Source organism: Patagioenas fasciata, chromosome 3, assembly GCF_037038585.1.
Source record: "Patagioenas fasciata isolate bPatFas1 chromosome 3, bPatFas1.hap1, whole genome shotgun sequence".
Classification (NCBI taxonomy): domain Eukaryota; kingdom Metazoa; phylum Chordata; class Aves; order Columbiformes; family Columbidae; genus Patagioenas; species Patagioenas fasciata.
Genome location: NC_092522.1, coordinates 8707814 through 8733523, shown reverse-complemented (window position 1 = coordinate 8733523; position 25710 = coordinate 8707814). Strand labels below are relative to the sequence as shown.

The 25710-nt window shown below is 40.7% G+C and overlaps 1 long non-coding RNA gene across 9 annotated transcripts in view; it reads right to left on the bottom strand.

The window, feature by feature from the left end:
- LOC136100209 (uncharacterized) overlaps nucleotides 1-21182 on the bottom strand; it is a 43075-nt gene extending 21893 nt beyond the window's left edge. For all 9 annotated transcript variants that reach the window (XR_011738104.1, XR_011738103.1, XR_011738105.1 and 6 more), the window contains exons 1-3: nucleotides 21071-21182; nucleotides 13083-13208; nucleotides 1480-1626 (exon numbers count right to left, since the gene is read on the bottom strand). This is a non-coding gene — a long non-coding RNA (uncharacterized lncRNA). The remainder of the gene's footprint in view (nucleotides 1-1479; nucleotides 1627-13082; nucleotides 13209-21070) is intronic.
- Between the last annotated feature and the right edge of the window lie 4528 nt (nucleotides 21183-25710).

Sequence of the window (25710 nt, the reverse complement as noted above, 5' to 3'; positions counted from 1 at the left end):
TTTTCCATTCGGATTTCAGCCACCAGAACCATTACCAAATAAAATGTCAACTTTTTTTCCCTTGTTCATTAACCTTTGATGCTTATTGTACAGCCAGTTTCAGTGCTCACAGGGGACTCAGGAGGCTCAAATCACAGCATTCATTTTACTCGGGGCTTAGGCACAACTTGAATCGCAGTCCCGAAAGGAGGGAGGGGAAGGGAGGGAAAAGGCTATTAGCCCAATCTTGCCTCTTCAGCGGTTTACATGTTTAATAAAGATTGAATTTAGAGAGAGGGGGGAACCCCCAACTTAGTAATAATTCCCTTCACAAGTTCTGCTATAATTAAAAAATAGAGGCAAGGTCATGACGAGTGCTATTGAAAATAACAGACAGACCTGTAATTATAGCAGGGCCAGCTAAACCAAGGGTTAAAGGTCTCTTAATACTCTGTCAGCATTTCCACTATAACCCCTCAGTTTCAGGGGTTTACAGCTCACACATAAATATTTGCTGCAGGCCAAAAATGGCCCTTCGAGAGGTCAGCAAAAGGAGGTAAATTTTATTTACATATTTATAAAAAATGGCCTGGCTCCGCAGAAGTGGCAAGTCCCTCACCAGCACCACCAGCGCAGTTCATGGGGATGAGGAGGGAGAGCCGACAGTCCTGACCGTGACAGTGTATGGGGTGGGTGGAGGAGCTGGAAATAGATTTTACCCAGAACAAGTGGCTCCAAATCCACAGAAACCCTGTATGGAAGCAATGATCTGCAAATACAGTATATATTATAAAGCTGAATTCTTAAATAATAAGGCCGTATTCCTACCGTGAATTATACAGATAATCACTCCCACTGTTCAGCCAAGCATGCACATAAGTCTTTGGAAGATGAAAACCTAAGGCCTTGCTAGCATATTGGTTTAACTTAAATCAGTACTTTAATTGATTTATTTAAGCTAGTGCCAAACCCGGTGTGACTCCCTAATTTCTGCCGTAGAGTAGATTATTTCAGTTTAGTTCAAAAAAGAGTATCTCATTTTTTTTTTTTTTTCCAAAGTATTCCTTCCTCCCCTTTTCCTATATCTGTACTTACGTGACCCTCAGCTGACATTAGTTCACTGCTTGAGGATCAGAAGAGGTAAACCGGCTGTGACCTTTTCCAGGGCTCCTTTACTTGAGGGACTGAGCTTCTGCCATGGCCAGGGCAACCACTTGCACCCCCTAAATACAACTTACAGGATGGGGAACCTAAGATCCTGTTGCCATCCCTGCAAATCCTGTTTTCTTTCCCTTAAAAGTCTTCTAAAAAGCTTCAGCACCTCGAAATATAAAATAAAAAGAGCATTCCACACAAACCCAAACTAACACCATCCAGAAAGCTCAGAAAACCAGACTGACAAATTTCCTGAATTTTGGAAAAAAAAACACAACACAAACCCTTCTCTCATGTTGGCATGATATATAAGCCAGCAACCAAACTTTTGGGAGGTGACCTCACCATTTTCCAGTGTTTGCCATTAGCGACCAGAAGAAAGACGGTTTGATTTGCAGCGAGAGCTTCTCCATTGCTGGCTGGTTCAACTGGGCTGCTCTTCTCCCATAGCTGCTCATCGCTCTGGCTCTTCAGTCATGACTTGAGGCTCAGCTAAAGGGAATGGTGGCAGAAAAGAGAGAGCACTAAATGATCTTGGATCTACTGAAATTCATTTAGTAGAGCTTTTCAATGGTCCAGAAGTGAAGAGAGGGAAGAAAATGATTAACCAGGCAAAAACCTTTCGGAAACTACTATTTTCATCTGCACCTAAAAATTTCACAAAATAACATGTATTTTTCTCAGTAACTTCAGTGTCTTTTTCAGTGTGATCCTAGAGGGGCTTGGGTTTTTTTTTGTTTGTTTTTTAAAGTAAAATGATATTGAGGATATATAATTTTTTTTTCTTTTTTAAAGTTTCTAACAAAATATTTATTGTGCAAAACACAGAAGATAAAAAAGATGCAACTGTTTTTCTTGGTTTGTTTTGAGGTTATTTACTTAGGCCTAAGCACCTCATTTTTCTTGTGTACAAAAAGTAATTATGCAGTCAAAAGAATTATGGGCCACATACTTCAAAACATATGAAAAATGTAAAACTTTATTACATACATTAATTTCTAACAAAGGACGTCTCCAGCATCAGTGTAACTGGTATAAGGCAGATAACTGATGTATGGTATATTCGTTGATGTTCCTCCCAAATGGGTTTTATAAAGGCAAACAAACAAATAAACAATTTCTTTTGTTATGTCTCTCTCTCCTATAAATTTCATCAGCCTCATACAAGGGACTGTAGGCTTATGGCCGGGGGGTTGTCTGTGGATTTCTTTTAGTATTATTTTTTTAGGCTAAAATATTCTGCTCAAGCAATCTGTTCACCACACTTTCCTTTTATTATCTTTCCACCTCCTGCATTTCTCAAAGCAGGCAAGCCCAGCTCCTGGCCCTGCCCTGGCTGAACGTGGGTTCCCTGTATGGGCAGCTCCCCCGGCCCCCCGCTTTAGGGGATCACTCCCAACATCCCAGTCAAGCAGCTTTTCTACCTTTAGAGGGGAAGCCTGTGGAGTATTGTTATTTTTCTCACCCCCTATTCCCCCTCCCCATTGAATTTCTCTGAGCAGAGAAAGCTCATTCCTACTAAATCAGCTGTGCTGGGAGGCCAAGGCAGGAGTTGTAAAACCGAAGCTCACAGCATCCTTATCTTTAGCGGAGCCACTTTAACTTACTAACTATACATCTGGGTACCATATCCAAGAGGAAAGGGATGGCCATTTAAAATGTCAAGAGTAACTGCAATCAGTTCTCCTCAGTGCCTCTCTTGAAGAAACAAAACAAAATTGAAGTGTGAAAGACACTTTCAAGGTAGTCTTATCATTTTAACTGAATGAAAAAAGTGAAACCTGACTTCTTTTATATGAAGACAATGACCTTATCTAACAGAGACCTAATCTTCTTCCAATACACATTTATTTGTTCCTGCTGCTTTCAATGCAATATTCAGATATAAATACGTAAATTTATCACAGTTAGGCAAACCTCCTGCTCCACTCATATGTCACAGTACTAGAGGTCCAGCGGAAAAGGATTCATCTCATCCAACAAATAACACACACATGCAAATACTGGAAGTTTCTATTTCAGTTATGCACAGTCACCACACTAATTCAGCCAAACACAAACTCCTGCATCCTGATTTAAGCACAGCTCTCCTTCAGCACGGTTGATTTCAGTATTTCACAATGCCTTGTCAGGGTTTGAGGACTTGGCAGCCTCTCTTGGAGAAGAGGACTCTGCTCATGTCACACTTCTGGTCTGCTCTTGGCATGTCTGGGCAACAAACAGGAAAGCTGCCCGGATGGAATTGCTAAGGCTTAGGATCTAATGTTAATAATGATGATGCAGTTCATTTGTGTCTCAGTCCTCATTTATAAGGCCTGGGCTCAGCCAGGTGTATGCAAGTCTTCAAAAAGCATAGAAATCCCCAAATAAAGTCCTGGGTTTGACCTCTCTAAATTTGGCGGAAGTTTGAACTTCGTGTAACCTTGAGGCCCATCTTTAATTTAAGTGTAGTATTTTGGGAACTCGGCACAAAGGGGAGGGAAAGACCTATGTCAACTTATACCAAACCCATGAGAATCAGAGACAGTTTTAGAGCCAGTGAGCCTCCCCCAGCCCCTGAGCTTTCCTCAGCTACTTGCAACCATAAAAGTCTGAAGCCGAAAGTCTCTCTACTCTTTTGCACGTCCTTTAGTCCTCTGTCCCTCCTCCCACTACCCATGAAAAAAGCCTTCAGTGTTTCAAACGTACTCATCACAGGTATCACGAGAAAAGCGGACCAGTGCCAGCTCTCAATGGCTTGTTTGTTTGGGGGCTGAAATCTATCCACTTCCATTTCAGGCGTCCATCGGCTGAGCCACCATCTGACATGCCTGGCCTCAACAATCACAGGGGCTTGTCGGGTTAAAAATGCTAGGATTTCATTTTATTGCAGGGATATTATTCATTCTTGGGAAGGTTCAAAAGTACATGCGTCAACTTATGTCATCAGGGTCAAACAAAGTGGCATGCAGAATCATAGCCAGATTGCATCGGTGGAGCGGTCTGGAGGCAGTGCTGAAGAACAAGGAGAAAGAAAAATGCTTTTTTAGGATGTACTCTGGATCGCTTCATCCTTCGGCAAGGGGAGGGCAGAAGGTAAAGGATCCCCTCTGAGCACGTTGCCCTGAACAGCGTGAATCAAAATCGAGTTGTGCACATTTCGCTAAGGTTTCCACTGCTCCTTGCCCAGTGACGTGCCTATGGGCAACACCATCACACAACAACACCTCCTCAGTCACCAAAACCTGCCTCCAACCTACACCAGCAAGCCCACAAGTACACACAGACTTGCACAATAATAGCATTAGATGCCATTAACAGGCTTTAACCTTGTTTCTTTTCAGTGGAAAAACTATTTGACATCCCTCAAGCCCAGGCTCAGCACTGTTTGACCCTTTCCCTTCCCTGCCTACATTAAAAGAACAACTAAATAGCTGCACACAGAGCAAGCCGGCCCCTCCTCGCTCCAGGTGTCTGTATTTTACTTAGGGCCCCAAGCTTGATTCAGCTCATACAGTTCCTGACAAGCTTCAGCTGGCCCTCGTCACCAGACAGGCAGATCAATTAACAGAGGGATTTTTCTTCCCTAGCTCTCTTCCTGGACCTTTAACCCCTTGTGTGTCCTAATGCTCTAGGAAAGAACGGTGGAAAGCAAGTGTTAGACAAAAAAAAAAAGGCCATTTAAAGCTTTTCTTTTCCTTCCAAAAAACCCATGCATTTGCTTTTTCCTATCCATCTCAGAACCCGAACTTTACTTTGTAAAGATGCTTCTGGTTGTTCAAAACTTCTCATTTTTTTTTTCCATCAGAACTGAAAATTTCAAAATTCCCTTTCCTTCCCCTTTTTAAAAATTCTCTTCATATTTTGCTACTGAAAGGATAAAGTTTAATGTTTTCTTTGGGGTGGAGAGTTCTTTTCCATTTGTTCATTTTCCTTTCTCTTTTTCCACTGCACCAACTTTTCCAGATTGCCACAGAGAAAGGATAAATTCTGACTAAAGTGGCTCGGACCAAGTCCGTAGCTGATGCTCTGCTAAATTTCTTGAAAAGTTATCAGAATACAAACAACATTTCATGGATGGGAAGGAAGGGAAAAACCAAACCAAAACACAAAACCAACCAACCAAAACCCCAGAGAGACTAAGGCAAAAAAAGTGTACGTTCAAAACCTACAAAACGGAAAACAAACAAAATAATTTAAACCTGGAAAAAAGCATAGATGGTTACAAACTGCCCCATGAAAGAGAAACAATGTCAACATTGACAATTTTACTTTGCAATTTAATTATACCTCCATTCATCTTTGGTGAGAGTGTACAAGGGAGCATGCCAATGGCATGAGAAGCTCAGCAACAGCAAAACATAATAAATAAATTTAATTGCTAGTGATAATAATTAGACATTTCTGTGAAAAACAGTTCCCAGAACTACTGAAAACTATTGAGAAAAAATAAATGTTATGGCTACTACAGGGAAATCCATTTAAATGCATTCATAGTGATAAATAATTTAAAACTGGGGAGGGTTTTAAAATTATTTTTACTTTTGGAAAAAACCACACAATTCCTTAGGAAAGGCTGATACTGTTACTCGTATGAAAGGGTTCTGCCCATCACTTCAGTACCAAACTAGGACCACAGCAATAGAGACAGTAATTAACGGTAAATAATAGACACCACACAATCTGTCAATCTCAGAATGCTGCAGCAAAGCTATGCAAAACAACAAACCTAAGTGTGAAGAAACGAACATTGCTCTTCCTAGATATTGCCTTCACCTGGTGAAATACACCTCAGCATTAGCACTCATCATTTTATCAGGCAGACAAGAGCTTTAACTCTCCCTTGGTAGAGGTGATGGTTTCCCAGTATCTCTCCTCTGAACCCAGGTATTCATCCTTTCTCAAGGCAGCACAGAAAGAAAAACGAGGGTGAACAAAATCCCCCGCTGAAGTGGGTATGACAGATGCGAAGTGCCGGGCAGAGTTAAGGGTATCGCCTCTTCTCCGTGCTTTATAGCGCAAGATTTTCTTAGCAAGGAAGAAGGGGGAGGGCAGCTGGTAATCTTTCACTCTATACAGGGAATCCTTATCGAGGATTTGGGAACCGAGCACTATTTCTTGGATGGATGGGTGCTGTTTAATGTTTTCAATGCTTGCTAGAAAACATGAAGTTGCTGCTGACACAGACTGGGAAGGTGGTAAATAGAGATGGCAGGTCACTGAGGCACAAAGGAAACAATAAGCCAGGGGAAGTGTAAAATGATAACTTTGGGTAAACAGATTGTAGGGAATGGTTACAGAAGGGGAGGACTCTCTCCTGGAAAGAGATGGCTCCAGAAAGAACATGGCAGAGTGGCAGATGCTCAGCTACACATTAGCTCTGTAGCCGTAAGGATATGTAAACAGGGGGATATAGCCTAGAAGCCCACGGTAATATTATCTTTTGTCTGTGGCACTGGTGTGACCACTAATGGAACAGTGAATCCAGTTCTGATGCCTATGATTCAAGAGGTTGTTGATAAATTAGAGAGAAGAGCCAAGAGAATGGCTAAAGGACTAGAAAACACTGGGAGGATTAGAAAACAATTGTGAGAGGCTCAAGAAGCTCCGACTGTTTAGCTTAATAGAGAAAAGGTTAAGGAGTGACTTGCCCACAGTATACAAGAACCTTCACAGGAAACAGAAATTTGATGGAGAGCTCTTCAATTTAACAAAGACATACGTAAAACAAGATCTAAAGTCTGGAGGTTGAAGTTAGATGAATTCACACCAGAAATTAAGGGGATTTTTTTTAACCACAAGAGCACTTAGGAATGGGAGCAGTTAACTGAACACTGGGGTGGCTTCTCCACCATGATATTTTAGCATCAACTCTGGAATGTCTGCTAAAAGATGTAGCATCATATAAAACCTTCAAGGAGTCCTGTGGCCTTTCCTAGGCAGAAAGGCAAACTACATAATGGCATTGCTTCTTTTTGTCTCGAGCATCCAATGATTTATAATCCATGCTTTACGTCTAAACATTCAAAGCTATCTTCATGATGTGTAACAGGGTGCCTGTTATTGAAAATCCACTTTTGTTCTGTTCATACTATTAAACCGTTACCAGGGAATACAGAACAAGACTCTCACACAATACACATGATGCTGAAAACTTTCTTGCATACTTGTTGCTTCCTTTCAGATCAAGCCTGGTTTGATGATGCTGAGAAGAATGATCTTAATATTTTAGTACTTAACAGTGTAAGCACAGAAGGCCAGTGACTCATTCCACTTCTCCCTTTTAGTCAGATGATGCCCAAGTTTCACTTGTAATTTGAGCACAGAGCTTGCCAGCAATTAATACTGTTGTCCTCAAATGGTCCTGGGGGAATCTCAGTGGGTATAAAATAACCGGGTGTTTTTGAACGCAGTTTGTAAATGTGCCACCACAAACTTTAAAAGTGAACTCTGCAAAACGCAAAACTGCATTATCAGTGCTGATATACTCTCAATCCTGCTCATCATATAATTCATTAGAGTACAAGTCTAATGAGCAAAATGAACACATTCTTCTACCAAGGTTTTAATAAAGTTCCGGGGACTATGCCTCTCCTGTTTACCTCTTCATTCACCCCTGCAACACTTTGCATGCACAGTAAATTACTGTGGATTGGTTCCTTGTTGAATCAACATGTTTTGGAGATAGTGGTCCTTTGAAAGTTAAAGCTAGGATGAGCTGTGCAATGGGCTGATCACGCCTATGGTCCCAAACATTTGTCAAATGAGATTTAATGAAAGAGGAGTGCCCTTGCTAACATGCTAAATCCAGCCTGAAATCCCCAGTATAACAAGAAAACAAAGACACTTCCATCCCCTCTTATATCAGGAATGGAAATAAGATGATGGAATGATGTGAACATAAAATAATTGTACACACAGAAGCTTATGCAAAAAGGCTTTGTTTGGAAGTGCTGGAAAGCCACTCACCCCGAAACAATGGGGCAAATTAGCATGCGTCCAGCCCAAGGGTGCAAGCAGCACACACACGCACTCCCAGTGACGGATGCTTAGCTCTTGCTGGGAGGTCACCACTACGAATCTTTCTTGAGAAGGCGGCATGTCAGATTTCAGACACTTTCCCTACAAATGGGCTTTTGCAGCTCAAAGGAGGAGGGGGGGGAGCTTTTCGATCCAGATAATAAAGTCCATTTACATGAAAAGATGCCGCTTTCAATGACATGATTAATTTCGGAAATACCTGGCATCTGAATGAAGCACAGACTTCAAGAGATGACTGATGATGAGAACAGATAATTAGGCAAATGTTAAGAGTCAGTGTTTTGATTGGTGACCGAGAGGCTGGTCTGACTAGGTTATCGTATACTCATTCCAGATGGAAATGAAAGGTCTTTGTAGGGAGAGCCCGGCGATCCCTTCATGGTTAAACATAAACTCTCTTTAAGCCAAGAGTTCTCCTCAGTTTTCATCTTGGGAAGCCCTCCTACCTCAGCAAGTGCTCTACCTGCATGGTATTGGACCAAGCTTGCTTCGTTTGAATCTTAAGATGTTTTAAAGATGAGCAATTTATCTTGGATTTTATTTCTGCTAGGCTAGAGTGGTCTTCGCCTTTCCAAAACATCGTGGGCTGCCTTCTCCTCAGCTCTCCAAAGCTGGAAGATAATACAGCCATTTTGCAGAGAGAGAAAAGACAGTCCCTATCCTAAATGTGCCCAAATATCTCTTCTCAGCCCCTCATTAAATGTCTGGAGCAGCGACTGCCATTGAATGCTGGTGCCCTCCACAGGACAGATAAAAAACCGAAAAGGATGCAGGGGACCCCAGCATGGGGCACTCTTGACAGGATTGCCCTGTTGAGATTGACAGATTATCTCCCCTTCAGAAAACGGAGCCTTCACAAGGCCCCTCTCCCTAATCCATCACGGCACTCCGGACCGCGCTTCCCACCGCTTGCTCCTTCTCCACGCACGGTGCTTTTAACGTGTGGGACGAGCCGGCTTTGTGCAGGCACATTTAATCCTCAGCAGGAAAACTGCCGACAGTCGGAGACCTCGCTGGCTTTCCAAACCAGTTTTCAGAGGAGCTCAAAGCGCCGCTTGCTTCACCTCTCTATTGTTGCGGCGCAGACCGAATCTCGGGCCTGGTTCATCATCTATTGGACCGGCTGCCAGCCAAGACCTCCTCTGCAAAGGCAGGCTCAAAAGAGCCACCGACAAAGCACCGCTCTGATAAGTCAGACCTAATTTGGCTAGCTATCCAACACTGAGGCTGCCATTAGTTAATCTTCATATAATTTGTTAAAGTGGGCTTTATGAAGTACTGGAAATAATGGTCTCCCTCCCCCGCTTCAGAATCCTGCACGGTTAGGGGTTTAATAACAGACAGTATCGCGCAGTCAGGAACGGTGAAGGTTTTATAGCAGTGCATTAGCCAGAGGTGGATAACCTATCTCTAGAGGCTTGATTGACTGGAAACATATTCTTAGCCTGCTTAAAACTGCTTAGAGTGTGTCACGGAGGTCCCCCAAAATAAAATGTTCAGTGTATTTAGTGAAACCCTACACCCTAAGTACATGTAAGGGCACTGTAAGATACTAATTAGGCTGTAACATAAAACACCGTAAAAAGCAAATCATGACATACAAAAAAAAAAAGTTTAAGCTCTGGCCAGCTCTTTCATGTTAAAGAAATACATTAAAAATATATTCACAGCAAATATATTGGGGCTTTGAATAAATCTGTTTCTCATAGTAGCCTGTGGCTGGAAAGGATAGATATTACTCATTATGGAGAAATTTCTACTTTAAAATGTCCTCAAATATTAGAAAGTATACTTATTTACTTTTCCTTTAAAAAACTAAATAATCCACTAGCACTAAGATGAGCAAATGATCATCATGGTTAAAATATCCATGCCCAGTGTTTTTTTTTTCCCGGGAAAGGTGAGAAGAAGAATGATACCAGATTAAAATAATGATACTGCATGATGACATATGCGACTTACATAATAATAATACCAACAATAATTTCAGAAGGGTAACATGCCTCAGAATTTTTCCCCTGAAATTTTAAATTAAAAGTACTTTTCAAACACCTTTCACTGAAACACTAGCAGAAAGTTTTTTAAGGCAAAAGTCTTCAGTTCTAGCTCATGAAATCACTCGAACTATAAAAGCTATGTCATATGGATTTTTTAACATCTGTAAATTCTGAGATCATTATTTTTAAGCATTAGTTTTCAGCCAAAATATTTTCTCCATACTTATGTATGTTTCTTCTGCTATCTAGTGCCACCCTGCTATACCACATTGTATAAATTAGAAATGCTACTTCCTTTATAATGCTGGAATTAGTGTAAATTTAAAGGACATAATTATTTACCTGCATCACAGATATTGACTATTAACATAAAACGTGTGATGTACTGAAAGAAGTAGACCTCAGACTGTCAAACATCAACTTAAATTTATCAAACAAGATTAAGTGTACATACACAGTTTTTTAGAAAGAAAGTCTAGATGGGACTGATCCCAATGCCTTTATAAACATCTCTAATGGTACATACATATATATATGTGTGTGTACACAACTTGCATTGTACAAAAATAACCGTACAGATTTAAATATTATCATTCCACTACCAAAAAGCCTTGCCATTGCTGCACATTATTGAAAGGAATGAAGTGCTAATTTAACAAATATGTCGCTAGCTGTGTTCAAACTAAACACCACTAATGTATGTTTGTTGTTGTATGTGCATAAGGTTACCGATTGGAAAACCCCTTACTAGGAAACAAGCTGCATTTTATCAATGAATATATTCTTCTTGGGGTTTTATGGCTTTGCTTTAATGTGGACGGTCACTGTTCCTCCTTTGTTTGGAAAGGTACAGTTTATATTCCTTCCTAGATTTAGCATTTCCCTTGAAGGTTTTTGTGATTAACAATATAATATTTTTATTGAGTTATTTCACACACAAATGACTGGGCCCGAAGGGTATTCTAGGTTTACAAGATTTTACTAATAACTACGCTCCCCTTTGTATTAAAGCTGCTAATTAGTGCTTTTAAACAGCTCAACATTTAATTCTTTGAAGGCACCATATCAAGGGCTGATATAAAACTGTTTATGTAGAAGGGTATATAAAATAAGAAGGTGTTAAGCCCAACACAAATTGAGTGGCAGGGGGTTCCCTAAAGTGCTAATTTTATGTTTGTTTTCGTCTCATTTAAAGTTAAGATGCCTGCATTATAACAGTGATGTGTAACACGCTTTACATACAGATTAAGCAAAATGTGTCAATTTATGAGCCTTATTTGCCTGGAGAGGTAGCCACCAGTAGTTTCATCAGTGATTTTATGCATGTTTATAATAAATATATATATACACATGTGTATGTATATATGTATATATATCTACACGTGCATGTGTGGTTTTGCATGTGGGGATACAAAGTGTGTGTTGTGTACACATAGATGTGTGAGTGCCCACACACACGCAAACTCATTTTTACATCCGTGTTAGCCAGCCTATGTCCCTGTATTTCAGTGATTATGGAAAACTTGTAACTAATTAATTATGTGAGATTGCTCATTTAAAAAAATTAAATATTTAATTTCATTTCAATATACTGTGAGATTTTAAAACCACATTTTGGTTAATTGGTATCGCTAAACTGAACTGATTTATACACATGGAGGATATTAGATGGCTGTAATCGAGAAATAAATGACTTGCAAGTTACATTTAATCCTTCTTTTCTCCAAGTTAATCTCCGAAATGCCCCAGAAATTCATTAAAAACATGGGAATTTTCACTCAAAAGTGCTAAAATAAAATTGGAAAACTGCTTCTTAGGAAACTAAACAGGAAAATTTCCATTTGTTTCATCAAAGCCATTGTTCATAAATGTACAATTTTGAACACTGCCTTCAACAAGGTTTTAAAAATAATCTCGTCAAGTGAATTCCTGAGTCTCATAAAGAACTGCAAATTGAGTGAAAGTCTCAACTGTCCATCTTCAGCTGACCCCACTTCCTGCGCTCCACTCCCTGCAACTGCTTTTGAAGGGAGGGTAATTTTTTCTGCTATGTGCCCATCTACATCTATCAGATGACACAATCTCGTCCAGACACGAGAGACCAGGTCCTGGAAGTGGAAGGGCTCACTGCAGAATCCCACCTGAGCTACGTGGTACTGGTGCAATTAATCAGTTTACAGGTCTTGAGCCAGTACAGGTGTACTCATTTCGAGGTTCACATGCAAAGCTGATGAGAATTTATTTATGCAACCTAGACGTTGTGCATAATTACGTATTAAATGCAATTTACACAGTACCGAAAGTACCTGATGCAAACATTATGATGGAGAATGGCACTAAGGGGTGAAAAAATTGAAAACTGTCTATCAGGTTGGATAACAAATATATCAATGTCATCTCTTTAATGCTATATCTAATTTCAAAGAAAAGGAAGTTAAGAACTGAGCATCCATCCTTTGCATTGTACAGTAAATTTTTTGGAGAGTTCTCTTAAACTACATTCAATTCTGTCTTTTCACTTTCAGTAGGAAAGTATTAGACATAAGCATCTGGCTACACTGGCCAATGTACAAACACATGCTAAAAATAGACTTTCCCCATAGCTAAGAGTCTAAGTAAACTGCCTGTTCAGGGAAAGATGATAATGTAGAAGAATATAAGCAACAGCATCTTTGTGGGGTTGTTACTTCATGAACAGTGCTTCAGCACTATGTTATGTTTATTTGGGCAAGCGCTTTTCTCTTTTGGAGGATGAATCACTTATTTTGCAACTAATACTACAAATGTTTTGGTTTGTTTATTTTATCTTTATGTATGAAGGCAGTGGGAAGAAATGAATTGGCTAAACCAAAGGTTTTCTTAGTGTGATCTTGAGTAAAATCCAACGTGGCTTTTAAAAAGTCTGTTTCAAAAGGCCCATTAAAGCTTTACCTCATTCCCAAAGTATATGATCAGGCGGCATTGTCAAAGCAGAAGTAGTAATGCTGGCCCCACAGCTTCAGGAGGAATCACTAGCCTTTACATCTGATTTATGCAACTCGCCACACACTGAAGTACCTAGAAAGACAAGTACATTGTTTTGTGTTCAAAATTTAAGGTGAAATTATATATATGATGCTTTACATTTGTGTCAGCATTAGATCCTAAAATACACCAATCACCCATTTTCATGGTCTTTGTTTCTCTATTCCTAAACTCAGCTTCCCCCGGAGAGCCTCTGGGAGCAAGAAAAATTGGAAAGTTGCCCTGACTCTCATTCTGCCCTGACACATGTGTTGGTATGCTTCAGAGCAGCCTAGAGGCAGCTTCGACAAATAACATCTGGCAGTTTGCCTCCGAGACTTGTATTTATCCTACTGAACTTCAGGCACACACACTGAGGCATCTTTGGTGGGAGTCCATCACTTTGTTTCTTCCCTAGGCAAGAAAGAAAGGCAACCACAGCCAAAATGGGCATCCCTGAGGCACATGGGATTTGGTTTTCTTTATAAATTAATCTCATAAAAGAAAAAAGAAACACAGTTATGATGTGAACTCTGGATCAAGTAGAAATGAGAGAGCAGCTCTGCCATGTCTCCTTTCTGTAACTTAGGAAGCCTAGCTGTTAACCCACCGGCATCAGCATTTTTACAGCAGATTGATGGGTGCTACTGGTGTTTACTGTACAGTGTCAAAGAGTTGTCCATATCTGAATATTTAGAAAAGTCAGAAATAGTCTGTCTCTGTATGATCTAAGTCATTTATATTACCACGAGACGCACCAACTTTCTCCTTTGCTTCTGTGTGAACTTACTGTACTGAAGAGTTGCCTCATACTACTGCATGACAGCCCAATTCCTAATAAATCCCACCTGACTGAAATGAATTAGGTCTGGGAATATGTGTTCCAGATTATTAACCAGCACCTTTGCAAGTAACTTACCATCCACATTTATTAAAGATATTGGGTGATAATTTGTGCAGTGTTCTGGATCTCTCTCTGGTCTAAGAATTATGGTAATTAGTGCTCAGAGAGAGGATGTCACTCGTGTGTTTCTCAGGGTGCAGAGAATAGCGTATCATTACACTCCTTTTAGATTTGAGATGGATAAGGCTATTCCTATTTTTTAACCTTGGCCAGCTGTGTATGGATGGAGGCTCTGAGTAGGTCAGGAGATCTGTGCTCCACCTCCAGCTTTGCCAGCATGGGACAGAGTGCTGCTTGCTTTAACCTGGCCCCTCATTTCCAGTTGCAAATGAGAATAAAGATCTGTTAGGCTGGGTTTCAATTTTAACAGGCATTTGCCCAAGACGAAATACAAGGTTTGATGAGTTGCATGGAACAAAAAGAACCTGTGCTTTAGGTGCACGGTGCCAGGTGAAGATCTGCTGATAGTTCAGAGGGCTGTAAAGTGAGAGGCCACTCTAGGAGGAAGGATCAGTGAGGAGCTCTGCCTGAGGCTGATACGAGGAACACTGTTGGTGCTGCAGAATGACCGCCCTAGAAATCCTTTTAAGACCCTCCTAAAAGATGGAGAAAAGAGCAGAGGATAACAAACACCATCTGAATTTGGAGATGTCAGAAAGCAGGTCTTTGAATTTTAGGAAATAAGTTAAGAAGAAACTGATAAACTCCTCCCGGAACGTAAATACTAAATTCAATTCTGTAAATGGACTTTTACTTCCCAAAGTCCTCAAAAGTGTTTCTGCAGTAGTCTCAAGAATCAGTCTGTCAGAATTACTCAAAGCAAAGGGCCTACTGACAGATTCGCATCTCAAAGTTTCAAAAGACTTTTAGGCATGTCCTCCACCGGCGTTACACCGATCCTACAATGTTATCTGAAAATCTCTGGCCGCTAGTTTCCTCTGCTGGAACATGATGTCTTCATATCACTTTCCTGGAAGAGAAAACAATCTACATTGCCACGTCTTTATTTCTGTGTGCACTCATGCACACACACAAAGGAGTATGATAAGAGTACCATCAACTTGGTTTTCTTCACCTCTGTAAAACTTTTCCTTGGCTTATTTCATAGCTCGCCATTAAACAGTGCAATAATTTCCATGGTGCTATTTTGGGGCATTAAAAAAAAAAAAATAAAATCAAATTTTCCCTTCAACAACATATTTCTGCTTGACTTTCATCAAAGAGTTAAACAGCCAAGGGCTTTTAGCATCTCATTTCACTTACACACACAGGCCATTATAACCTGCATAAACAAGGATGACAAGTTGAGATTAATGAAGGTCCCAAAGTGACAGAACAATTTAATTGTCAGAAATCATAGGAGGTGAACTTTGCCAGTGTATTTATATAAGGCTGCCATAGTCTAAAAACTTCCCTAATTGATTATGACCAATAAGTAATAACACTAGAAGCAGTTTTCTGGTATACAAGTAAGAAATGACCCAAACCAGTTAATAGTGGTATTAAGATGCATGATATAAGAATATTAAATTGATAAAATAAATGACCAATAACACTCTGCAAATAATTGTAGTGTTTACACTTAGAAGTAGAGCAGAGAAAGCTGCAGCTGTGACAAAAGTCAAATGAAATGGTCTGGCTTTCAAAAAGAACTTGCAATAATCAGGCAGGGAGCCCTGTAGTGATACGACTACAGCAGAGGTGAGCAGGACCCATGCGGATCCAAGTTCAATGCTGTTCATTCTTCTCCCTCCTGCACTGCTTTAAGTAACTTAAAAACATTTTCTTTCTGAAAGAATCTTAAAATTACCGTGCCTTTTTGCTCAGGAGGAAGGAAACCAGTGCTGTGTAAGCACACACACGTACACACACAGTTCTCCGATAATAATTAAGGGGGAAAGCCAAGAAAAAATTCACTTTAGAAGTGCAACAGTCACCAGGTAATTCAAAGCTCAAAAATACAGCCACAGGTCTTTGTATTTCTGAATTCCACATGCTCATTCAGTTGTTGCCTAAATACACTACTGCCTTTGGAGCTCACCACCTCAACTGGAAGCCTGTTCAACCTGTTACCTTGCCTTTCTACGATCCTGCCTCCTTATTTTTCACTTCCACATACCCTGTCTTATGTTTCACTTATATCTTCTAGTCAGGCTTCTTCAATGATCCCAAGCAAATCATCAAACTAATTTGAATTATAAGTCTTAGAGAGCTGGAATAACCTCTCTTTTATGTGTTTTTTTTTTCTTCTTCTTTTTTTCCAGAAGGTAAGTAACTAACTGTGCTGGCAGTATTCCCCCTTCTAAATATAAAGAATATCTCTTCACTCCAGTAATATTTTACTTAAATGGCTGCCAGGGATGGCTGTATAATTGATCCTGCCTTCGAGCAGAAGAAGAGAATATATGGCCTATGGAGTTTCCTTCCAGTCTTACATTTCAGTGATTCTCTAATGATAAAGGAAAAAGGCAGCACTTAATGCATTTCACTCATATCACCTCGTAACTGTCCCTCCACATGACTAAATCAGGCTTACTGCACTATCTTGCCCTCTTAGTTGCAACAGCACGTGTCAACTTAGCTATTCTGAACTTCTTCCAATACACAAACCAAACAGGATACTGTAGACCAAGCTCTGCCCCGATATACATGAGCTGTTCCCACTAGATCAAAGGGAAAGGTAAATATAGCTGAGGCAGAAATTGTCTCCATATGTCATATGAAGCCTAACTGGTGTTTTATAAAATGATACTTACTGTCACCAGCAATCTGTGAAAACACTCCCAATTTCCACGGGATCTTCCCCTTGCCATTCTTTTCAAACACTTAGAAAAAGGTTAGAGTAATTTTTGCAAGAAGAACATCTACACTTACTTTTCAATGAGAGCTTGAAAACTGAAGTCCTGACTGTATTACATACTTCTGGAGTTCAGAAAGAAGTGCCCACATTTCAATTTAGATTAGGTAGACACATCTTGATAAAAGCTGAGGTCTGACCAACCTTCCTTACTGCTGCTTTGAGCAGGGCATACACAGCATTAAGGGCAAACTCCTTCTCAAGTTTAGCTTCTCCTTGATGAATATATATTCAATGTAAGTGCAATATTATCTGCAGGATTTTTAGCAGAGATTTTTGTTTGTTTGTTTTTCAAAATGGCCAGACAAATACTTTGCGTAAACCTCTTTCAGACAGTAGGTAACTTCTAGTTGGTGCTTGGCTGATGGATTTTGAGAAATGAATATTCAAAAATCACAATGTCTTGGCTGGTCTGTGATGTATTTTAATTCTTCCATCAGATAAATATAATTGCTTCCAAAAAAGGTATGTGTCTTGAAGGACTGGGAAAATGAATTCAAAATGTGCTTTCACAACCAGTTAAGGCTATGTGCAGAGAGGCTGGCCTTCTACAAACCTTTTCGCCCTAAAATTTGTTGTGTATTTATTTACAGAATGCAAAGGAAAAGGAACACAAATCTATCACCAAAAGGTTAAGAAAATGTCATTCTGGGGGGAAGGCTCAGGTCACACTCCTCTTGGGACAATGTACGCTTTCAAGACTTTTATCACCGCTAAAATCCTCACCGATACCAAAAACAGAGCCCCTTAACCTCCTTACGCCACCTCCCGTTGGAAGGTTGGGAGCCCAGCTCATAGCGGGGTCGGGAAGGACAGGCTACAAACATCATGGTTTGGCTCCACCACTCTTACTTGATAAGTCCAAAACAGTCCACTTTGACAGGCAAGCTTGAAAAATAACCTATTTAGCATTCCCCAGCCCCAGCACATGATTTCACTGGGAAACTATGCAAAAGATACTTTGGAAATAAATATGCACAAGAAATTACAACTCTGTCTGAATGACCCCCTACCTTGGAATGTCTAGAACTGTGAGAATTATAAGGTCAGGAAATATGTACAGGCCTAGTGCCTCGAAAAGTTACTATTCCTTATTAGGAATCTGTACAGACATGGAAGCGGGAGTTGTATAAACTAAAAGGAAGATTTTTTCCTGTCGCTTACATGCCTAGTCCTTGACCTATCCCATTTATAGTTTCCTTTAAGATACTATGCATTGCAAGTTCATTTGTTTCCTAGTAGTCCTCCAGCAGCGATTTTCAGATCCAGCCAATACTGCAGACAGAGTGTGGCTATGTAAGCAGAAGCTTGAGATTTATATGCCTGTAAAATCACAGGTATTCATTTATATCACCGCTAACAATTTTGAGCTCTGACTCTACAATTCCCAGGTAAAAGGTATCCTTACTCTCTGTCTGAAAACCTTACATGCAGACATATAGAACTGTTTAGTCTGCTTTACTATAAATAGGAGGTAATATGTTATTTCAAACAAAAAGCATACCATAAACTACACACTTAATTTTGACAGATTGTGTTTTCCTATATATGGCGTGTTCCTGCTGTGCTTCCATGGATCAAACTCCCATTGACTTCAGCTGTGTCTCCTAAAAGCGCAATGCCAAATATTGCTTTTTGTTATACTTCACACCTTTGGGGTTTTTTTCCTAATCCTTTTCTCTGCATAAAAGTACTGTATTCTGCAATAGCCAATTGTAGGCTTGCAGAGGTGACACAAAAGCCTCTTAAGACCCAAAAAGTGCTTGCAAGAAGAAATTATCTCCTTCCTCTTTCCTCTTCCCCCCTCCCCTTCAAAGGACAGGATTAGACAATCAGTTCTCAAAATTAGGGCGAATACCACTGCAGATCACCCTCAAAATCTGCAAAAGGAAAATAACTGCTTTGGCACTGTAGATAACCTTTTAGCGAACATTCTCCTCTGAATCCCCCCAGTTTGCAGTTAAATTGCATGGTGTGTTTATTCTTCTAGTGAACGGGCCCATTATATGACTTAAAAGTGTTAGTGTACACAGCACTGACATGTCCATTACATCCATACATGCTGATACGTAGATCACAGAGAAGTTCAGGTTACCCAATTAAGAATTTGGGCTGCATTTTGGAAACTGAGAAGCAGGAGGGAGCTCTGGTTGGGGTATTTCAGTTTGCGCGCTGATAAAGACACTGTCTGTTTGCAGAATGCTGCTCCACTGAGTCTAAACAGCCGCAACCAGGAGAGTGGGACTGAGAGAAAGACCTAAGCCCAAATACCAATTCAAAATGTTGGCTCCTAGTTCAGCCTCTGGGAATTGAATAAAAAGAGACTGAAGAGACATGGCTTGTCGTCTTCGCTTGCACCGGGACTCACGCTTTAGGTCAAACAGCCCACATAGCCATTGACACAAATATCAAGTTAAAATAAAACCAAAACAAACCAAATTCTGCTGTATCCGGAATATGGCCCAGCCAGCACTTCCTCAGTGTGTCATAGCTGTGGAGTTACGGTACGTTTTGCCACGAGCATTTCTGATTTGCAACTACGATTGGTTATCAGAGACGGTCAGCTTTAATTAAAATAAACTAAAAATAGTGTAAGAGCTTTTCTGAGCCTTTAGTCAAGCTGAAAACCTAGGTGCTATAACTGCCAAAGATGTGCAGTGACTTAGAACTGGAAGGCTGATAAAAAAGCTCCTCAAAGGGGGAGAAAGGCTTGTATCTTCGACACGGCTCTTGCAAGGGGCTTGAGCCACAATGCTGAATACTGTGGGTTGGCTGTATCGCTCTGCAGGGGTAGAAATAACTGTGGGGCAGCAGCGCACCTTTCTTGGTGCTTTGAGACTTCTTTTTCTCCCACTAAGGTCCATGCCATGAATCATTTCAGATTACCAGGAGATTCTCCACTGACTTCAACAGGAACAGAATTGAACCTTCAGCAGTTGCCAGAGGAGGATACTGATAAAGGCATCTCTAGCTGCTTTCATTGTATTTAAAGATGTTGTTATGTGCTTTGACAGTTCAGCCCTGCACATTTAAACATTTGGTTACTGTAGCTCTAGTGAAAGTGATTCTCTCTACCAATACAAATCTCTGGTTACCAAACATTTACTTTATACTCTCAAAAAGATAATCTAACAACATTCAGAGTTTTCTGTTTTCAAATAAAATGAATTCAGGATATCCTCTCGTGTTATTGTTATAGACTGTACAGCTGAATTTAACTCCTTTATCACATGCTGATCTTTCAAATAACGTTCATTACTATAGCAGGTATGTTCACGGTTAGCAATGATTGTTTAATGTTAAACACCCTTTGCCAATAAAGCTCCATACATAAGTGACTGTTACAATCTTGGTTACAGCTGTTCCAATTATAAAAGCTCTAATTAGAATCACATTCAGATTTCTGAGATAACTACTTTGGCCTCACTGGTGCAGAAAGTAACTTCTAACTGTCCTAAAGACCAGAGCAAAGCCATTTCCCCAAGAAAGGCCCTGATCAGCGGAAGGCTGCAGAAGCTGTCCCTCTGTTTCAATCCTTTGGGAAGAAGGGGGCTGAAATTTTGATGCTTTCAGGCACATTTCTAGCTGGTCGAATTCTTCAGCAGTAAAAAAAGTTCAGATGAACTTCTGAACTGTGAGACTTAGCTGAAAACCCGTATCACTAACTTCCTACAACGCTTTTCTAACCGTAGTTTTTACAGTATTTTTCCTAATACCAATATAGTTAAGCTTCATATATTTGCATTGTGAAATGTACCTATCCCCTCTGATGTTTTCTCCTCTACTTCTTTCCCATCTAGCACAAACCTGAAAAAACTTTAGGGAAAAGCTATTCATACGTATTTGAGTTTGGAGTAGAGGATGGTATTTTTTTCCTGAGATAAAAGTAATAGTCTTCTTTGCTTGTGACAGTATCAAAATGCCTACCAAAGAGATCACCTCACTTGGACATAATGTGCCACAATGACGACTTAATCTGTCATTAACTAAGAACATTGAGATTAGATGCTAAAAATTGCAGTAGTTTAAAAAAGAAGAACAGTGAATTTAGAAGTTGATTTTGTGGCATGCATTTTTTTGCACTACATTAGAGGTAAATGGTAGCCTAAAGTGTTGATTGGCTTAATAGGATAAGGCAGAAAGACGTCTCCCTACCCATCAAAGTGCAGGTAACTCCTAAACAGCTGCTGCCCAGAGGCAGGAAAGCATGGCTGAATTTCAAGCAGAAATCTGGACCTGTTGTCCCCAAAACCTGTAACCATATAATCCTGCATGCCAAGGGACACGCTCCCTCCCTGGAACGGAAAAAAAAAAATGTATTATTTTCTGAAATATGTTCTCACAGCTGATGTCAGTGCAACTCTGTATGTTACTCTTTCATATGAAGTAGATAATAATATCTCCGTTTATTCTTAAGGAACTGTATGAGAATATATTAATAATACCTAAAACTACTACCATGTGGAAGCAGCCAACAATCCCACCCTAAGCAGCCAGCCTGCCTTGTGGCAGATCAGGTGGAGATCTGTAAGCAGTGACATAGAGTTGACCTTGCTCTGGATCTACTACCATTTTGTCAAAACATTCTCAGGTATACACTCCAAAAAATAAATTCAACTTAAGCGCAAACAGCATTAAGAAATCACACACAGCATTCTGTTCCACTCCTCCATTTATCTTCTCCCTCCAAACATTCACTTTAAAGAACTGAGATCCTTATACCAGCAGGAACAGACAACTATCACAGCACAAACTAAGGGGTTCTTCCCTGATAATCTAACCTTACAACAAATTATTCCAACCAAACACTGGCAGAACCAGAAGTATGGACTAGCCTTTTGTCTTGACACAGTCATCTTACTGACGCATCATCTGATTTTCTTAATATTAACATTACAACAGACTAGCAGTTCAACTCTTCTCTACATGAAGCAAGCACACAGGGAAACTAAACATAATAGAGAGATGGAAAGGAATAAAGTTCCTACCAGAAGACTAGCTCACTATCACCAGGACTCCAGCTACAGGCCAAAATTTCAGCCAGTGCCCACCAGTGTTATTCCAGGCACTTCAACCACACCACTCTAGTTCACACCCTCTGAAAAACTCAACCCTTGCACATGACCATACAATTATGGCCAGGCAGTCTCGACCACCGCAGGGTTTCTTCACTGCTGGGTCATGCTGAGATATTCCAGGAAAAGATCTGTGGCATGTGAGGTGTCCTCTTTGCTCCTCTTCATCCACTATCGGTCCCGCTGCAGCTGGCTGAAGATTTTGTCTTTGCTCTTCATTCATGTGCACAGGTCCTGCCTGCAGGGTGGCCTGGGGAGCCTGTGTCAGTGATATTCAGCAGAAAGGACATGTTGCCAGTTTTTAAGCAGACTCCTAACTCATCTGAATTGCTCCACACTTGGGTGCAGTGATTTAGGAAAGCACTGCTGATGTGCAGAGCTATTTCGCAATTGTGCCCTTACGTTCATCTGTTCCATTCAAGTGAGTGAACACTGCTGAGAAAAACCTTGCTTCTGAGCGTCCTTGCATTTGAAATTTATACCCAAAATCTGTGTTGAGAAAGTGGTTTGGTGTTTCCATACATGAATAAAACCAATTTGTTTTTATGAGGGTAATGTACCGGGCTAAATAAAAATAATCTTACCTGGCACTTCAGAGTGAAAATGAATTTTGGGTAATTCAAAACAGCAACCTACAGGGTACTGACCTACAGAGAACCAGTAAACTCACCTTTCCCCTGCCTCTTGGTGAGCTAGTTATCTAGGACAATATTAAGTTGGGTAGCACCCTTCTCATTGCATCACTACAAACTGTTTTACAAAGCAGCTCTGCTACTATGTCAGGTTCAGTATTCTTGGTGTTATTACATTATTTGCTGAATATGTACATGGAAAGGTATCTCTTGGACCTGGGACATCAAAAGGGAAACAAGTGTCACACCTGGTCACTCAGGTTTCCCAAAGAGACTTTAACTTCATCTGGTCGGCTCTCGGAGCCTGACAAATCATCTTTATTCAGCAGCAGGTCTGAGCCTCTCACTTGCCATAATAACTGACCCACCTCTCCCCCTGCATCTAAGAAGTGAATACACATGCTGTACGTTTTAATGTAATACAGGGCTCCCCTTGCTGCGTCTTGTTCATTCGACAGCTTCTCCTATCTGGCACTAAAGCCTGATTAAATATTAACATGAGGTGGGTCCTATTATTTCCTGACTTCCAAGAATCCATTGGTAAATTGAGATCTAGCTGCTAAAAATTTCTGACACAACATAATTTGTATTGAACCCCCTTTCCATGCCAAAGTGCCAGTGTTAATAAATCAGGCTGTTCACATTGAATAAATCTATTTAAATACTTATAAAATATTAAAGATGCATTTGGGAAAAGCCTCTAAGGTGATTGTTGCACCCATGCACCTCACAGTAACTAATTTATTAAAGAGTTTGCAAACCTGGGAAGGAAGGGAAAAGAAAAATGGTTTCATAAACCAAGAGCAGAAGCCAATTTTTCAGCTCAGATGATGAAAGGAAGCATGCATTTCTAATCAAAAAGACAGATACGCCTTTTCTCTCCCACCATTCCCTCAACAGCAAAGTGCCTTTTCATCATCAACAACACTCCATTCCTAATGTCTGCCGAGGCCTTTCTGCACCTTCTCCATACACTAGTAATGTACACACAGCATCCCTTTGAAACAAGAGCCCATTAGCCGTGGCAGACTACCTTTTCACATGAAGTCCTCGCGTTGGTAGTCATCAGCGGAGTGCTAAATCATCCCAACTGGGCATGCTCACATCATGGCAGTGGGATAAACACGTATTTAGAGCCACAGAATGAAAATTGCTTTTCTACCTTTCTTGAAGTTTTTTTTTTTCCTTATTTTTTTAGGAAAGGTCATAAACTACACAGGGAATATCTAGCTCTCCTCTCTCACCCCCTTCCCTCTTCCCTTAAATACAGATTTTTTTAACAAATCCACTTTTGCTTACAGCCAGGTCATCTGTAATTTTAGACCTTCAACCACCAGCCAGTCCCCTTTAAAGATTACATACTAAATGCGACCATAAATTTGCCCCACAATAAGAAACGAGTTTGAGCATGCCCTGCAAGAGGGATTTATGTGATTGTTTTCCTTCCAGTGGGCGTGGTGAAGGGATATAGAAACTGTCAGCGAGAGCAGCAAGCGGGGTGATACTTCACAATAGCTACCTGAGTAATGCAAGAGAGATTAAGTCTAAATTGAGGACTGCCATTTCAGAGGACAATTAATTTTCAGGCTGTCGTAAAAGCTCTGTTGACATTTCTCAGCCGAGATTTTGCTTCTTGGTAAGGGTTTAAAGAGCTTTGTTCAATACAGGCAGTGGTGCTGCTGCCATTCTTTGGGTTAAGTCTGGCGGGGGGGTTCCCCCTAGAAAAGATTATTTCTCTTACATGCAAGAAAGCTTCTGTGTATTTTGTTAATGCTGACTTCTAGATCTTCCCTGAGAGCTCATGGCAGACTCAGACTCTCAACAGCTGGTTTTCCATAAGCGCCTGTTTCAGTCTCCTAATGCAGTTGAGCAGACCCAAAACGAAGCAATCAAACTATAAGCAGCTGCCTCTGGCCACATTTGGGCAGGGGTCTGCTTGTGAGACCCCTGTGCTAGTCCCTTTCTTTTTAACCCCAGCATGCACCTGGGAGCGCAACAGAGTTTACTTAGGAATGGGAAAGCTCTTGATATCCAACTATGGTGTATGTGGGTAAGATGCTTTTCTGCATGCTCAAATCATCCTCCAATTAACTAATTTTATTGCAAGAGATGACAGATGATGGTTCCAGGTCCACAGAGATATCCTGGCCCCTGCCTGACAATAATGCCAGAACTGCCTTTTGCCTTAGTGATAATTATATCCCATTCAAGCTCACTACAACAACAGACTGGCATCCCCTAAAACTCTTTGGCCAGTATGGCCTGGGGCAGGTTCTTCCAGGGAGGCACCTAAAAGGAGGTGTCTAAGTGAGATACTGGGAAGCTTAGAGAGCCCAGAGGCAAGAAATGAGCAGCTAAGCTTTGGAAAAGGTCTTCTGCTACAGCAAGGCCATGCAGAAACTCCAGATCACGGTACCTGGCTGCAACCATCCCCGCTGGAAGCAGCTGGTCTTGCCACTGGGTCCAATTTATTACCAGTGACAAATCGACTGTCAGGAGGCAGCTGCTTTGTACGAATATACAAATGTTTGTGCACAGACACTGAAGGCCGAAAGGGTTAATTATCCAACAAACTCAGGCAGAAGAGGAAAAAAAGTTTCAAGCTCAGGGAGGTTATCATTGCCTTTTGCGCAGGCTGGTTTTAATCACTTTCTTGTACCTCTCCCTGACTTCATTTATCAAGCCTTCACATAAAAGTTGCAAAGTGAGGTTATTCAGCGGATACCTCCATTCATCTCAGATGATTGACCAGGGTGGTTTGCAGTACAAGCCAACCTAGGTGATGGCATTCCTCTTGTTTTCATTGCACAGCCTGCTTTCATTTTATGCTGTAATTGTGTTTTCACAAAACCATAACCAAGCAGGCTGCAGATCCCAGGTTCCAGATTTATTTACAAACACCCCTGACCAGCCCCCTCCACCTTCTCCTGTTATCTGCTTTATGCTGCTTTGGATCTTGCCGCCAGGAGTCTGGGGTGGATTAGATAGGAACTAGATCCAATCTAACCAAGGGGACCTAATCAACCTGTGCTTCCACCTTCTCAGCACAAAGCCAAGTCCTGCTTCCACACAAACATTTCATGAGAAC